Raw genomic sequence first — 19,840 nt, forward strand, 5'->3', positions numbered from 1 at the left:
CACAGGGTCTTAAGGTGACCATCTACATTAGGCTCAAGCTGATCAAAAATCCAGAATGATCATTCATCGAGTGAATATTAACAACAGCAGACTTTATTCTGAATGACAGGAGACCATCATTGTCTGGAAAGAACAGTTGGAGGTCGTTAGTACCCGATCAACCAGTACATGATCGATCATTCAGTGGAAGACCATTGCACAACCAGTGTCATTGAACATGCATGGTTAGTGTGAGCAATGACTGCATTTACAGTATGTCCACTAAAAGGCATGGACCTCCTATGATGGCCATGCTCTTCAGACAGCTATTCCCTTCGTCCTCCAAGAAATCACAGATTTCCTCTAAGTAGGAGATTTTTTTGTGATTTCTTTGTAATAATTTCCCCTGGTGAATCGTGGTCTTCTGGTAGCCTATTGATCAGGTTAACATAGTAACACAGTATATAAGGCCGAAAAAGGCCCTCCGTCCATCCAGTCCGGCCTGTTATCCTGCAAGTTGATCCAGAGGAAGGCAAAAAAAAAACTGTGAGGTAGAAGCCAATTTCCCCCACTTTAGGGGAATCAAAAATTCCTTCCCGACTCCAATCAGAATAACTCCCTGAATCAACGACCCATCTCTAGTAGCTACAAGATCATTGATATATTGAAGAGAATAGGGCCCAGTACTGACCCCTGAGGTACCCCACTAGTGACAGTGACCCCCCTAATACTGACCCCTGAGGTACCCCACTAGTGACAGTGTCCCCTCCCATTCTGACCCCTGAGGTACCCCACTAGTGACAGTGACCCCCCTAATACTGACCCCTGAGGTACCCCACTAGTGACAGTGTCCCCTCCAATACTGACCCCTGAGGTACCCCACTAGTGACAGTGACCCCTCCAATACTGACCCCTGAGGTACCCCACTAGTGACAGTGACCCCCCTAATACTGACCCCTGAGGTACCCCACTAGTGACAGTGACCCCTCAAATACTGACTCCTGAGGTACCCCACTAGTGACAGTGACCCCTCCAGTACTGACCCCTGAGGTACCCCACTAGTGACAGTGACCCCTCCAGTACTGATCCCTGAGGTACCCCACTAGTGACAGTGACCCAATCTGAGTGTGTACCGTTAATAACCCCCCTCTGTTTTCTATCACTCAGCCAGTTACTTACCCACATACAGACGTTTTCTTCCAGTCCGAGCATTCTCATTTTATATACTAACCTTTTATGTGGTACAGTGTCAAATGCTTTGGAGAAGTCCAGATACACGACATCCATTGATTCGCCGCTGTCAAGTCTAGAACTTACCTCCTTATAGAAACGGATTAAATTAGTTTGGCATGACCGATCCCTCATGAAGCCATGCTGATATGGATTTATTTGCCTATTTCCGTTGAGATCCTCCAAGATAGCATCTCTCAGAAAACCTTCAAACAGTTTACCCACAACAGATGTTAGACTTACCGGCCTATAGTTTCCAGGCTCTGTTTTTGGACCTTTTTTGAATATTGGTACTACATTTGCTATGCGCCAATCCTGTGGAACACTCCCTCCCTGTCAGTATAGAGTCCGCAAATATCAGAAATAAGGGTCTGGCTATGACATTACTTAATTCCCTTAGGATACTGGGGTGTATGCCATCTGGTCCTGGCGATTTGTCTATTTTGATCTTTTTAAGTCGCTGTTGTACTTCTTCCTGGGTCAGACAGGACACTTTTAATGGGAATTTACTTTTACATTCTGCATTTCATCTGACAGTTTATTTTCCTCAGTGAATACAGTGGAGAAAAAAATATTTAATAGCTTTACTTTCTCCTCGTCGCTCTCTGCGACTCCCCCCTCATTACTCTTTAAAGGGCCGACACCTTCAGATTTATACTTTTTACCATATATAGAATTGAAGAACATTTTAGGGTTAGTTTTGCTCTCTCTGGCAATTAACCTCCTGGTCTCTAGTTTGGCTGCTTTTATTTGGTTTTTTACATATTCTATTTTTTTCCTTATAGTTTTTCAGTGCTTCCTCGCTCCCCTCCTGTTTTAGTGATTGAAATGCTTTCTTTTTGTCATTTATTGCTTTCTTTACATTTCTATTTATCCACATAGTTTTTTTTCTTGTCCCTTAACCTTTTATTCCCATAAGGTATGTACCTATCACAATGAGATTTTAGGATGTTCGGTGAGTTTTCACAGTCATTATGGGACCTTGGCTATGTCCACCAGTCAGTATGGGACCTTGGCTATGTCCACCAGTCAGTATGGGACCTTAGCTACATCCACCAGTCAGTATGGGACCGTGGCTATGTCCACCAGTCAGTATGGGACCTTGGCTATGTCCACCAGTCAGTATGGGACCTTGGCTATGTCCACCAGTCAGTATGGGACCTTGGCTATGTCTACCAGTAAGTATGAGACCTTGGCTATGTCCACTAGTCAGTATGGGACCTTGGCTATGTCCACCAGTCAGTATGGGACCTTGGCTATGTCCACCAGTCAGTATGGGACCTTAGCTACATCCACCAGTCAGTATGGGACCGTGGCTATGTCCACCAGTAAGTATGAGACCTTGGCTATGTCCACTAGTAAGTTTGAGACCTTGGCTATGTCCACTAGTCAGTATGGGACCTTGGCTATGTCCACCAATTAGTATGAGACCATGGTTATGTCCACCAGTCAGTATGGGACCTTGGCTACGTCAACCAGTTAGTATATGGGAATTTGGCTATGTCCATCCTTGTCTACGTCCAACAATGTGTATGGAACCTTGTCTATGTCCTCCAGTTAGTATGAGACTTTGTCTATGTCCACCAACGAGTATGTGAACTTAAGGACCTTGACTATATCCGCTACTAAGTAAGAGACCTTGGCTAAGTCCACCAGTGAGTATGGAAAATGTGGTTACAAGGCTATGTCCACAAGTTTAAGTCCTATACTAAACCATGAACACAAGACCTTGTACCAACTACTGCTGATGGTCAAAAAACTGAATGTAAAAACTCCAGGTAGGAATCCTAGGCAGCATCCTGACCCCTGAATAAGGCTTTAGGTGCATGGAACTCGTCATATTGATTAGGCAGGAGGCTGAGTTGATTTTTCTCTCATTACATATGGCGTAAAGTTCTTAGACCCTAAATATCTGTTGCAGGATGGGAAGACGTGAGCCATTATGGGCACTTGTATACTAAATATTCGCTGCATTATTCAGCAACACCTGGAGAAATTTGTTTTATTGCACCTATATAACTTTTGTAGCCGCTGTGAGGTCGGAGGCGTTCACACGATTTCCCTCTCAATTATTAAATAGTCCAGACTTTGGCCGTATTTTCTGCTGCTGATGAATATTAAAGCAGGCAGTGAACCTGCAGAAAAGTACGGATGTAGCAGAGTCTAACCAGTTCAAGGCTTGGTGCTACCACCCTAATTTTCCATGTTGACTCTCTCTCGTTGCAGATTATGCTGTAAATTCCTCTGCTTTGTCCTCGGGCAGCAGAATGTAATTTGATTTTCTTATTTTACCCATCAATTGCTGCGGAAAATCTGAGATCCTCAAACAGTGAATGTATCCCACGGTGATTGTGAAGAGGTAAATAGCAAGTGTGGGAAGTCGAGACTGCGATGCTTGTATTATACGCCTCTACTCCAGCATCTTATCTCTACACCAGCCATGTCTAGTGATCCGGACTAAGCCACGCTGGGCCTAGGTCATTTATACATTGCGGATACGGTGGAGCTCTGCAGGCAGTGGACCCTCCCTCCATGGACTATATTGCCCAGCATAGTACTCCACTAAGAGTCTATTACTGCCTATTTACATACACAATGATCACCTGGGTTACCTATGTCATTTCTATATATGTGACTGTTTATAGAGTTGACTTTGTAGATGAATATAAGCATTCTACAGACTATGAAACGTTCCAGCATGCTACGGTGTGTATCACTGGAGCTTGAAGATCCAGACCAAGGTAACTAAAGAAAAGGCTGTTGGCTATTCACACTTTATGCAGATCATGGTTGTGGAATCAGTTTTTTATTAAAATAGTGAATTCGGTCCTGATCATTCTCATACCAGATTGTGTCCTGGCCATTCTCACACTAGATTGGATCCTCATCATTCTCCCACTAGTTTGGATCCTGGTCATTCTCACACTAGATTGGATGATGATCATTCTCTCATTGAATTGCGTCCTGGTCATTTTCAAACCAGACTGAGTCCTGGTCATTCTCACATTAGATTGTGCCCTGATCATTCTCAGACTATATTATTTCCTAGCCATTATTATACTAGATGGGATCACTCTCATACTACATTGGGTCCTGGTAATTTTCACACTAGATTGGATCCTGGTCATTCTCAAATGAAATGGCTTCCGTGCCCACCGCTGGCCTGCTTCTCCTTGTAGGCACGGAAGCAATGCTGCTTACCTCTGCTCCCCCACTTTGGCCTGTGGTGCTCCCAGCTGCTGGCCTCTTAAAGTGCCAGTGCTCCCAGCCAAATCTGTACTCTGTTCAGGGGTTAAAGGGTGCATATCAGGGGAACATCAGGAGAACGCCTTTAGGTTTAGCCCAAAGTCAAACCGGTGAGTTTGCACAGTTGGTGCACACTAGATTGTGTCCTGATTGCTCTCATACTAGATTACATTCTAATAATTTTCACACTACAATGGGTCATGGTCATTCTCAAATTACATTGTGTCCCGATCATTCTCACACTGTATTGGGGTCGGGTCATTCTCACATTAGATGGCATCTTGACTATTCTCACACTAGATTGTATCCTGGCCATTCTCATACTTTCTCCTGATCATTCTCACGCTAGTTTGGATCCTAATCATTTTTACACTAAACTGTGTCCTAACCAGTCTCAAACTAAACTGTGCCCTTACACAGGAAATTCTCACACTAGATTGCATCCTGTTCACTCTAAAATTGGATAGTGACCTGATCAATCTCACACTAGATTGTGTTCTTATTACTCTCACACTAGATTATCTTCTGGCCATTATCATACTAAATTATATCCTGATCATTCTCAACTGGGTGCTGATAATGCTAACAAAAGATGGTATCCTGATCATTCACAAAATATATGAGGTTCTGGTCACTCTCATATTACATTGGGTTCTAGTCATTTTTACACTAAATTGGATAATGATCTTTCTCACACCAGATAGTGTCTTGCTCATTCTCAAACTAGCTTGGGTTCAGGTCACTCTCATACTACATTGGATTCTAGTCATTCTCTTACTAGATTCTGTCCTGATCATTCTCATACTAGATTGGGCTCTTGTCACTCTCATACAAGAACATATCCTGATCATTCTCATACTATATTGGGTCCTGATCATTTTCCTACTAGATTGGGTCCTGGTAATTCTCACACTAGATTGGGCCCTCATCTATTACACACTAGATTGAATCCTAGTCAATATCACACTAGATTATGGCCTGACCATTCTCACTTAATACACTGGGTTCTGGTCATTCTAACAATACATTTTATCCTGGTCATTTTCATACTAGATTATGTCATGGCCATTTTAACACTAGATTGTGTCCTGATCATTCTCACACTAGATTGTGTCCTGATCATTCTCACACTAGATTGGGTCCTCACCACTCTCACACTAGATTATCTCCTGATAATTCTCACACCAGATTAGATTCCTGACCATTCTCATATTAGATGGTATTGCGATAATTCTGAGACTACAATGAGTTCTTCTCATCCTTCTTACAATAAATTGTCTCTTAATGATTTTCACACATTTGGGTTCTGGTCACTCTCATACTACACTGGGCTCTGGTCATTCTCACATGAGATTGGATCCTGGTCATTCTCAAACTAAATTGTATCCTGATCAATATCACACTAATTGTGTCTTGACAATTCTCATACTAGATACTATCCTGATCAGTCCCACACTACATTGGGTCTTGGTCATTCTAACGCTAGATTTGGTCCTGATCATTCAAAGTCCTGATCAGTCAAAATAGATTGTGTACTGGTCTTTCACAAACTACACTGGGTCCTGGCCATTCTCAGATAATCCATTGGGTTCTGGTCATTCTCACACTACACTGTGTTCTGATAATTCTCATGCTAGCTTGGATTCTGGTAATTTTCATACTATATTGGGTCCTAATCATTCTAACACTATATTGGGTTCTGACAACTGTCATATTACATTTGATCCTGGTACTTTTTTAGACTAGATTGGATCCTGGTCATTCTCGCACTATATGGTGTCATGATCATTCTCACACTTGATTGTGTTCTGGTCATTCTCACACTAGATTGTGTCCTAAATGTTCTTTCACTAGCTTGAATCCTGGTCATTCTCACACTAGATTCTGTCCGGATCATTCCCACATAATCTATTGGGTTCGGGTCATTCTCACACTACACTGTGTTCTGATAATTCTCATGCTAGCTTGGATTCTGGTAATTCTCATGCTATATTGGGTCCTAATCATTCTCACAAACGTTTATGTACTGGTCATATTACATTTGATCCTGGTACTTTTTTAAACTAGATTGGATCCTGGTCATTCTCGCACTATATGGTGTCATGATCATTCTCACACTTGATTGTGTTCTGGTCATTCTCACACTAGATTCTGTCCGGATCATTCTCACAGTAAGTTATGTCCGACATTCTTAGGGGGCTGGTCATTCCCACACTAGATTGTGAGCTGATCATTCCCACGGCAGACTGTGTCCCAATAATTTTCACACTAGATTGTGTCCTGAATCCTGATCATTCACACAGTAGATGATTGTGTTCTGGTCATTCTCAAATGAAGTTAGTGCCGGTCTTTCTCACGCCATTCCCTGGCAAGCTGTAAGAGAAGACACGGTCCAGTTTATAAACATAGAACACCACAGATCCACACTGAGGGCATTCACAACATATAACGTACGGATATATCAAAACTGCAATCATCTACAATAATTACCATATGATACAAATGAATAAACTGTAGCCGTATCTAACATTCAAAAACAATAAATATAACAAAAAAGTCCCAGAAGAAGCTAAAAGGCGAAATGTTTTCTCCCTTCCTGGTCGGCAATATGTTTATATTTGTATGACGTAGGGTTTACCGGAGGGCGGCTAGTTTATGTGCATAGTCAGCTTTATATACTGCTTCTGTTTAGGTACTTTCCTGTGTAGCTGCCAGTCTGATCTCGTTTTTTGCTCTCTTCCTTTTTTGTTATATTTATTCTTTGTGGTTTTTCTTTGCCCTCTGCCATCATTTTATAGGTATTTTGGATATTCGTATGGTATTTATTAAAGGTGATTTTAGTAACACAGGAGGGGCTGTCATCTGCTGCTGCACATCGCTCCACTCAGCCTCATCTGCAGACTTTCTTCTACATGCGGACCTCTTCCTTTTCATGCTGACTGCTTCCACTACATACTGACTGCTTCCACTACATGCTGACTGCTTCCACTACATACTGACTGCTTCCACTACATACTGACTGCTTCCACTACATACTGACTGCTTCCACTACATGCTGACTGCTTCCACTACATACTGACTACTTCCACTACATGCTGACTGCTTCCACTACATACTGACTGCTTCCACTACATACTGACTGCTTCCACTACATGCTGCCTACTTCCACTACATGCTGACTGCTTCCACTACATACTGACTGCTTCCACTACATGCTGACTACTTCCACTACATGCTGACTGCTTCCACTACATGCTGACTGCTTTCACTACATGCTGACTACTTCCACTACATGCTGACTGCTTCCACTACATGCTGACTACTTCCACTACATGCTGACTGCTTCCACTACATGCTGACTGCTTCCACTACATGCTGACTGCTTCCACTACATGCTGACTGCTTCCACTACATGCTGACTACTTCCACTACATGCTGACTGCTTTCACTACATGCTGACTACTTCCACTACATGCTGACTGCTTCAACTACATGCTGACTGCTTCCACTACATGCTGACTACTTCCTCTACATGCTGACTACTTTTACTACATGCTGACTGCTTCCACTACATGCTGACTGCTTTCACTACATGCTGACTGCTTTCACTACATGCTGACTACTTCCACTACATGCTGACTGCTTTCACTACATGCTGACTACTTCCACTACATGCTGACTGCTTTTACTACATGCTGACTGCTTTCACTACATGCTGACTACTTCCACTACATGCTGACTACTTCCACTACATGCTGACTGCTTCAACTACATGCTGACTGCTTCCACTACATGCTGACTACTTCCTCTACATGCTGACTACTTTTACTACATGCTGACTGCTTCCACTACATGCTGACTGCTTTCACTACATGCTGACTGCTTTCACTACATGCTGACTACTTTTACTACATGCTGACTGCTTCCACTACATGCTGACTGCTTCCACTACATGCTGACTACTTCCACTACATGCTGACTACTTTTACTACATACTGACTACTTCCACTACAAGCTGACTGCTTCCACTACATGCTGACTGCTTCCACTACATGCTGACTACTTCCACTACATGCTGACTACTTCCACTACATGCTGACTGCTTCCACTACATGCTGACTGCTTCCACTACATGCTGACTACTTCCACTACATGCTGATTACTTCCACTACATGCTGACTGCTTCCACTACATGCTGACTGCTTCCACTACATGCTGACTACTTCCACTACATGCTGACTGCTTCCACTACATGCTGACTACTTCCACTACATGCTGACTGCTTCCACTACATGCTGACTTCTTCCACTACATGCTGACTGCTTCCACTACATGCTGACTGCTTCCACTACATGCTGACTACTTCCACTACATGCTGATTGCTTCCACTACATGCTGACTGCTTCCACTACATGCTGACTGCTTCCACTACATGCTGACTACTTCCACTACATGCTGACTGCTTCCACTACATGCTGACTACTTCCACTACATGCTGACTGCTTCCACTACATGCTGACTGCTTTCACTACATGCTGACTGCTTCCACTACATGCTGACTGCTTCCACTACATGCTGACTGCTTTCACTACATGCTGACTGCTTTCACTACATGCTGACTACTTCCACTACATGCTGACTGCTTCCACTACATGCTGACTGCTTCCACTACATGCTGACTGCTTCCACTACATGCTGACTGCTTTCACTACATGCTGACTGCTTCCACTACATGCTGACTGCTTCCACTACATGCTGACTGCTTCCACTACATGCTGACTGCTTCCTCTACATGCTGACTACTTCCACTACATGCTGACTACTTCCACTACATGCTGACTGCTTCCACTACATGCTGACTACTTCCACTACATGCTGACTGCTTCCACTACATGCTGACTGCTTTCACTACATGCTGACTGCTTTCACTACATGCTGACTGCTTCCACTACATGCTGACTGCTTCCACTACATGCTGACTGCTTTCACTACATGCTGACTGCTTCCACTACATGCTGACTGCTTCCACTACATGCTGACTGCTTTCACTACATGCTGACTGCTTCCACTACATGCTGACTGCTTCCACTACATGCTGACTGCTTCCACTACATGCTGACTACTTTTACTACATGCTGACTGCTTCCACTACATGCTGACTACTTCCACTACATGCTGACTGCTTTTACTACATGCTGACTGCTTCCACTACATGCTGACTGCTTCCACTACATGCTGACTACTTCCACTACATGCTGACTACTTCCTCTACATGCTGACTACTTCCACTACATGCTGACTGCTTTCACTACATGCTGACTACTTCCACTACATGCTGACTGCTTCCACTACATGCTGACTACTTTTACTACATGCTGACTGCTTCCTCTACATGCTGACTACTTCCACTACATGCTGACTACTTTTACTACATGCTGACTGCTCACACTACATGCTGACTGCTTCCACTACATGCTGACTACTTTTACTACATGCTGACTGCTTCCACTACATGCTGACTGCTTCCACTACATGCTGACTACTTCCTCTACATGCTGACTACTTCCACTACATGCTGACTACTTCCTCTACATGCTGACTACTTTCACTACATGCTGACTACTTTTACTACATGCTGACTGCTTCCACTACATGCTGACTACTTCCACTACATGCTGACTGCTTCCACTACATGCTGACTACTTCCACTACATGCTGACTACTTCCACTACATGCTGACTGCTTCCACTACATGCTGACTGCTTCCACTACATGCTGACTGCTTCCACTACATGTTGACTGCTTCCACTACATGCTGACTACTTTTACTACATGCTGACTGCTTCCAAAACATGCTGACTACTTTTACTACATGCTGACTGCTTCCACTACATGCTGACTACTTCCACTACATGCTGACTGCGTCCACTACATGCTGACTACTTCCACTACATGCTGACTACTTTTACTACATGCTGACTGCTTCCACTACATGCTGACTGCTTCCACTACATGCTGACTGCTTCCACTACATGCTGACTACTTCCACTACATGCTGACTACTTCCACTACATGCTGACTGCTTCCACTACATGCTGACTACTTCCACTACATGCTGACTGCTTCCACTACATGCTGACTGCTTCCACTACATGCTGACTGCTTCCACTACATGCTGACTGCTTCCACTACATGCTGACTGCTTCCACTACATGCTGACTGCTTCCACTACATGCTGACTGCTTCCACTACATGCTGACTACTTCCACTACATGCTGATTACTTCCACTACATGCTGACTGCTTCCACTACATGCTGACTACTTCCACTACATGCTGACTACTTCCACTACATGCTGACTGCTTCCACTACATGCTGACTGCTTCCACTACATGCTGACTGCTTCCACTACATGTTGACTGCTTCCACTACATGCTGACTACTTTTACTACATGCTGACTGCTTCCACTACATGCTGACTACTTTTACTACATGCTGACTGCTTCCAAAACATGCTGACTACTTTTACTACATGCTGACTGCTTCCACTACATGCTGACTACTTCCACTACATGCTGACTGCTTCCACTACATGCTGACTACTTCCACTACATGCTGACTACTTTTACTACATGCTGACTGCTTCCACTACATGCTGACTGCTTCCACTACATGCTGACTGCTTCCACTACATGCTGACTGCTTCCACTACATGCTGACTACTTCCACTACATGCTGACTGCTTCCACTACATGCTGACTACTTCCACTACATGCTGACTACTTCCACTACATGCTGACTGCTTCCACTACATGCTGACTGCTTCCACTACATGCTGACTGCTTCCACTACATGCTGACTACTTCCACTACATGCTGACTACTTCCACTACATGCTGACTGCTTCCACTACATGCTGACTACTTCCACTACATGCTGATTGCTTCCACTACATGCTGACTGCTTCCACTACATGCTGACTGCTTTCACTACATGCTGACTGCTTCCACTACATGCTGACTGCTTCCTCTACATGCTGACTACTTCCACTACATGCTGACTACTTCCACTACATGCTGACTACTTCCACTACATGCTGACTGCTTCCACTACATGCTGACTGCTTCCACTACATGCTGACTGCTTTCACTACATGCTGACTGCTTCCACTACATGCTGACTGCTTCCACTACATGCTGACTGCTTCCACTACATGCTGACTACTTTTACTACATGCTGACTGCTTCCACTACATGCTGACTGCTTCCACTACATGCTGACTACTTCCACTACATGCTGACTACTTCCTCTACATGCTGACTACTTCCACTACATGCTGACTGCTTTCACTACATGCTGACTGCTTTCACTACATGCTGACTGCTCCCACTACATGCTGACTACTTCCACTACATGCTGACTGCTTCCACTACATACTGACTGCTTTTACTACATGCTGACTGCTTCCACTACATGCTGACTGCTTCCACTACATGCTGACTACTTCCACTACATGCTGACTGCTTCCACTACATGCTGACTTCTTCCACTACATGCTGACTGCTTCCACTACATGCTGACTGCTTCCACTACATGCTGACTACTTCCACTACATGCCGATTGCTTCCACTACATGCTGACTGCTTCCACTACATGCTGACTGCTTCCACTACATGCTGACTGCTTTCACTACATGCTGACTGCTTCCACTACATGCTGACTGCTTCCACTACATGCTGACTGCTTTCACTACATGCTGACTGCTTCCACTACATGCTGACTGCTTCCACTACATGCTGACTGCTTCCACTACATGCTGACTGCTTCCACTACATGCTGACTTCTTCCACTACATGCTGACTGCTTCCACTACATGCTGACTGCTTCCACTACATGCTGACTACTTCCACTACATGCTGATTGCTTCCACTACATGCTGACTGCTTCCACTACATGCTGACTGCTTCCACTACATGCTGACTACTTCCACTACATGCTGACTGCTTCCACTACATGCTGACTGCTTCCACTACATGCTGACTGCTTTCACTACATGCTGACTGCTTCCACTACATGCTGACTGCTTCCACTACATGCTGACTGCTTTCACTACATGCTGACTGCTTCCACTACATGCTGACTGCTTCCTCTACATGCTGACTACTTCCACTACATGCTGACTACTTCCACTACATGCTGACTACTTCCACTACATGCTGACTGCTTCCACTACATGCTGACTGCTTTCACTACATGCTGACTGCTTCCACTACATGCTGACTGCTTCCACTACATGCTGACTGCTTCCACTACATGCTGACTGCTTCCACTACATGCTGACTACTTTTACTACATGCTGACTGCTTCCACTACATGCTGACTACTTCCACTACATGCTGACTACTTCCACTACATGCTGACTGCTTTCACTACATGCTGACTACTTTTACTACATGCTGACTGCTTCCACTACATGCTGACTACTTCCACTACATGCTGACTACTTCCACTACATGCTGACTGCTTTTACTACATGCTGACTGCTTCCACTACATGCTGACTGCTTCCACTACATGCTGACTACTTCCACTACATGCTGACTACTTCCACTACATGCTGACTGCTTTCACTACATGCTGACTACTTTTACTACATGCTGACTGCTCACACTACATGCTGACTACTTCCACTACATGCTGACTGCTTCCTCTACATGCTGACTGCTTCCACTACATGCTGACTTCTTCCACTACATGCTGACTGCTTCCACTACATGCTGACTGCTTTTACTACATGCTGACTGCTTCCACTACATGCTGACTGCTTCCACTACATGCTGACTGCTTCCACTACATGCTGACTACTTCCACTTCATGCTGACTACTTCCACTACATGCTGACTGCTCCCACTACATGCTGACTGCTTTCACTACATGCTGACTGCTTTTACTACATGCTGACTACTTCCACTTCATGCTGACTATTTCCACTACATGCTGACTGCTTCCACTACATGCTGACTGCTTTTACTACATGCTGACTGCTTCCACTACATGCTGACTGCTTCCACTACATGCTGACTGCTTCCTCTACATGCTGACTGCTTCCACTACATGCTGACTGCTTTCACTACATGCTGACTGCTTTTACTACATGCTGACTGCTTCCACTACATGCTGACTGCTTCCACTACATGCTGACTACTTCCACTACATGCTGACTGCTTCCACTACATGCTGACTGCTTCCACTACATGCTGACTGCTTCCACTACATGCTGACTACTTCCACTACATGCTGACTGCTTCCACTACATGCTGACTACTTCCACTACATGCTGACTGCTTCCACTACATGCTGACTGCTTCCACTACATGCTGACTGCTTCCACTACATGCTGACTGCTTTTACTACATGCTGACTGCTTCCAGTACATGCTGACTACTTCCACTACATGCTGACTACTTCCACTACATGCTGACTGCTTCCACTACATGCTGACTGCTTCCACTACATGCTGACTACTTCCACTACATGCTGACTGCTTCCACTACATGCTGACTGCTTCCACTACATGCTGACTACTTCCACTACATACTGACTACTTCCATTACATGCTGACTGCTTCCTCTACATCTTGACTACTTCCATTACATGCTGACTGCTTCCTCTACATCTTGACTACTTCCACTACATGCTGACTGCTTCCACTACATACTGACTACTTCCATTACATGCTGACTGCTTCCTCTACATCTTGACTACTTCCACTACATGCTGACTGCTTCCACTACATGCTGACTACTTCCACTACATGCTGACTACTTCCACTACATGCTGACTGCTTCCACTACATGCTGACTGCTTTCACTACATGCTGACTGCTTCCACTACATGCTGACTGCTTCCACTACATGCTGACTGCTTCCTCTACATGCTGACTGCTTCCACTACATGCTGACTGCTTCCACTACATGCTGACTGCTTCCACTACATGCTGACTGCTTTCACTACATGCTGACTGCTTCCACTACATGCTGACTACTTCCACTACATGCTGACTGCTTCCACTACATGCTGACTGCTTCCACTACATGCTGACTACTTTTACTACATGCTGACTGCTTCCACTACATGCTGACTACTTCCACTACATGCTGACTACTTCCACTACATGCTGACTGCTTTCACTACATGCTGACTACTTTTACTACATGCTGACTGCTTCCACTACATGCTGACTACTTCCACTACATGCTGACTGCTTTTACTACATGCTGACTGCTTCCACTACATGCTGACTGCTTCCACTACATGCTGACTACTTCCACTACATGCTGACTACTTCCTCTACATGCTGACTACTTCCACTACATGCTGACTGCTTTCACTACATGCTGACTACTTTTACTACATGCTGACTGCTCACACTACATGCTGACTGCTTCCACTACATGCTGACTACTTCCACTACATGCTGACTACTTCCACTACATGCTGACTGCTTCCTCTACATGCTGACTGCTTCCACTACATGCTGACTTCTTCCACTACATGCTGACTGCTTCCACTACATGCTGACTGCTTTTACTACATGCTGACTACTTCCACTTCATGCTGACTACTTCCACTACATGCTGACTGCTTTCACTACATGCTGACTGCTTTTACTACATGCTGACCACTTTTACTACATGCTGACTGCTTCCACTACATGCTGACTACTTCCACTACATGCTGACTGCTTTTACTACATGCTGACTGCTTCCACTACATGCTGACTGCTTCCACTACATGCTGACTGCTTCCACTACATGCTGACTGCTTCCACTACATGCTGACTGCTTCCACTACATGCTGACTGCTTCCACTACATGCTGACTACTTCCACTACATGCTGACTGCTTCCACTACATGCTGACTGCTTCCACTACATGCTGACTGCTTCCACTACATGCTGACTACTTCCACTACATGCTGACTGCTTCCACTACATGCTGACTGCTTCCACTACATGCTGACTGCTTTTACTACATGCTGACTGCTTCCAGTACATGCTGACTACTTCCACTACATACTGACTACTTCCACTACATGCTGACTGCTTCCACTACATGCTGACTACTTCCACTACATACTGACTACTTCCACTACATACTGACTACTTCCACTACATACTGACTGCTTCCACTACATGCTGACTGCTTCCACTACATGCTGACTACTTCCACTACATGCTGACTGCTTCCACTACATGCTGACTGCTTCCACTACATACTGACTGCTTCCACTACATGCTGACTACTTCCACTACATGCTGACCACTTTTACTACATGCTGACTGCTTCCACTACATGCTGACTGCTTCCACTACATGCTGACTGCTTCCACTACATGCTGACTACTTCCACTACATGCTGACTGCTTCCACTACATGCTGACTACTTCCACTACATACTGACTGCTTCCACTACATGCTGACTGCTTCCACTACATGCTGACTGCTTCCACTACATGCTGACCACTTTTACTACATGCTGACTGCTTCCACTACATACTGACTACTTCCATTACATGCTGACTGCTTCCACTACATGCTGACCACTTTTACTACATGCTGACTGCTTCCTCTACATCTTGACTACTTTTACTACATGCCAGGACACAACGTTCACTGCTACAATGGGGACAATTGCAGGGAATCCACTGATGGCTGTGCGCCCCCTACAGGCAGAGTCTGGGGTCTTCATGGTCCTGGGCTGGATGAAGCCACAGCTGCTGCAGAACACAGGAAAGTGCCTGAGGGAAGAGCAGCAGATACTGAGCCTTCAGGCATGGTTGTGTGGTGCAGTGAGGGGCCCCTTGTGTTAGGGCAGTGTACCTTCTGTGGGGCCCCTTCTTCTGATCAGGCTGTGAGTGAACACCGCCCCCAGTGGCTGACATTGACAGTGCAGAGCCATTCTCCTGTGGCCCTCAGCTGCTGGAGCGTCCCCGTGTATTCTGGGGGTGTATACGGTATAATACTTCATTCTGACCCCATCAATGAGGCAGCGGGCATGCAACAGTTAATCCTGGGGAACCCTGAAAGACACCACTGTGCCCGTGCAGACTGTGCGGTACCTGCTGGCATGCAAAAAGTATGGGGCTCCGCACCCCCACCAGAGTTACACCTACTGTCCACTGGGAGCCTGGCACAGGACAGTCAAAGCGGGCACAGGACAGTCACAGCGGGCACAGGACAGTCACAGCGGGCACAGGACAGTCACAGCGGGCATAGGACAGTCACAGCAGGCACAGGACAGTCACAGCGAGCACAGGACAGTCACAGCAGGCACAGGGCAGTCACAGCGGGCACAGGGCAGTCACTCACAGCGGGCACAGGGCAGTCACAGCGGGCACAGGACAGTCATAGCGGGCACAGGACAGTCACAGCGGGCACAGGACAGTCACAGCGGGCACAGGGCAGTCACAGCAGGCACAGGACAGTCACAGCGGGCACAGGGCAGTCACAGCGGGCACAGGGCAGTCACAGCGGGCACAGGGCAGTCACAGCGGGCACAGGGCAGTCACAGCGAGTATAGGACAGTCACAGCGGGCACAGGACAGTCACAGCAGGCACAGGGCAGTCACAGTGGGCACAGGGCAGTCACAGCGGGCACAGGGCAGTCACAGCGGGCACAGGACAGTCACAGCGGGCACAGGACAGTCACAGCGGGCACACGGTAGTCACATTGGGCACAGGACAGTCACAGCAGGCACAGGGCAGTCACAGCGGGCACAGGGCAGTCACAGCGGGCACAGGGCAGTCACTCAGAGCGGCACAGGACAGTCACAGCGGGCACAGGACAGTCACAGCGGGCACAGGGCAGTCACAGCGGGCACAGGGCAGTCACAGCGGGCACAGGGCAGTCACTCAGAGCGGCACAGGACAGTCACAGCGGGCACAGGGCAGTCACAGTGGGCACAGTGCAGTAACAGTGGGCACAGGGCAGTAACAGCAGGCACAGGGCAGTCACTCACAGCAGGCACAAGACAGTCACACCGGGCACAGGGCAGTCACAGTGGGCACAGGGCAGTAACAGTGGGCACAGGGCAGTAACAGTGGGCACAGGGCAGTAACAGTGGGCACAGGGCAGTCACTTACAGCGGGCACAGGACAGTCACAGCGGGCACAGGACAGTCACAGTGGACACAGGACAGTCACAGCGGGCATAGGACAGTCACAGCGGGCACAGGGCAGTCACAGCGAGCATAGGACAGTCACAGCGGGCACAGGACAGTCACAGCAGGCACAGGGCAGTCACAGCGGGCACAGGGCAGTCACAGCGGGCACAGGACAGTCACAGCGGGCACACGGTAGTCACATTGGGCACAGGACAGTCACAGCGGGCACAGAGCAGTCACAGCGGGCACAGAGCAGTCACAGCGGGCACAGGGCAGTCACAGCGGGCACAGAGCAGTCACAGCGGGCACAGGGCAGTCACAGCGGGCACAGGACAGTCACTCAGAGCGGGCACAGGGCAGTCACAGCGGGCACAGGACAGTCACAGCGGGCACCGGACAGTCACATCGGGCACAGGGCAGTCACTCAGAGCGGGCACAGGAAAGTCACAGACAGTGACAGCGGGTACAGGACAGCCACAGTGGGCACAGGGCAGTCACAGTGGGCACAGGGCAGTAACAGTGGGCACAGGGCAGTAACAGCGGGCAAAGGGCAGTCACTCACAGCAGGCACAGGACAGTCACACCGGGCACAGGGCAGTCACAGTGGGCACAGGGCAGTAACAGTGGGCACAGGGCAGTCACAGCGGGCACAGGACAGTCACAGCGGGCACCGGACAGTCACATCGGGCACAGGGCAGTCACTCAGAGCGGGCACAGGAAAGTTACAGACAGTGACAGCGGGTACAGGACAGCCACAGTGGGCACCGGACAGTCACAGCGGGCATAGGACAGTCACAGCGGGCACAGGGCAGTCACAGCGAGCATAGGACAGTCACAGCGGGCACAGGACAGTCACAGCGGGCACAGGGCAGTCACAGCGGGAACAGGGCAGTCACAGCGGGCACAGGACAGTCACAGCGGGCACAGGACAGTCACTCAGAGCGGGCACAGGACAGTCACAGCGGGCACAGGACAGTCACAGCGGGCACAGGACAGTCACTCAGAGCGGGCACAGGGCAGTAACAGTGGGCACAGGGCAGTCACAGCGGGCACAGGACAGTCACAGCGGGCACCGGACAGTCACATCGGGCACAGGGCAGTCACTCAGAGCGGGCACAGGAAAGTCACAGACAGTGACAGCGGGTACAGGACAGCCACAGTGGGCACAGGGCAGTCACAGGACAGTCACAACGGGCACAGGACAGTCACTCAGAGCGGACACAGGGCAGTCATAGCGGGCACAGGACAGTCACAGCGGGCACAGGGCAGTCACAGCGGGCACCGGACAGTCACTCACAGCGGGCACAGGGCAGTCACAGCGGGCACAGGACAGTCACAGCGGGCACAGGGCAGTCACAGCGGGCACAGGACAGTCACAGCGGGCACCGGACAGTCACTCACAGCGGGCACAGGGCAGTCACATCGGGCACAGGGCAGTCACAGCGGGCACAGGGCAGCCACAGCGGGCACAGGACAGTCACTCAGAGCGGGCACAGGGCAGTCACAGCGGGCACAGGACAGTCACTCAGAGCGGGCACAGGGCAGTCACTCACAGCGGGCACAGGACAGTCACAGCGGGCACAGGGCAGTCACAGCGGGCACGGGGCAGTCACTGCGGGCACAGGACAGTCACTCAGAGCGGGCACAGGGCAGTCACTCACAGCAGGCACAAGACAGTCACACCGGGCACAGGGCAGTCACAGTGGGCACAGGGCAGTAACAGTGGGCACAGGGCAGTAACAGTGGGCACAGGGCAGTCACTTACAGCGGGCACAGGACAGTCACAGCGGGCACAGGACAGTCACAGTGGGCACAGGACAGTCACAGCGGGCATAGGACAGTCACAGCGGGCACAGGGCAGTCACAGCGAGCATAGGACAGTCACAGCGGGCACAGGACAGTCACAGCAGGCACAGGGCAGTCACAGCGGGCACAGGGCAGTCACAGCGGGCACAGGACAGTCACAGCGGGCACACGGTAGTCACATTGGGCACAGGACAGTCACAGCGGGCACAGAGCAGTCACAGCGGGCACAGAGCAGTCACAGCGGGCACAGGGCAGTCACAGCGGGCACAGAGCAGTCACAGCGGGCACAGGGCAGTCACAGCGGGCACAGGACAGTCACTCAGAGCGGGCACAGGGCAGTCACAGCGGGCACAGGACAGTCACAGCGGGCACCGGACAGTCACATCGGGCACAGGGCAGTCACTCAGAGCGGGCACA

Source organism: Bufo bufo, chromosome 4 (genome assembly GCF_905171765.1).
Source record: "Bufo bufo chromosome 4, aBufBuf1.1, whole genome shotgun sequence".
NCBI lineage: Eukaryota > Metazoa > Chordata > Amphibia > Anura > Bufonidae > Bufo > Bufo bufo.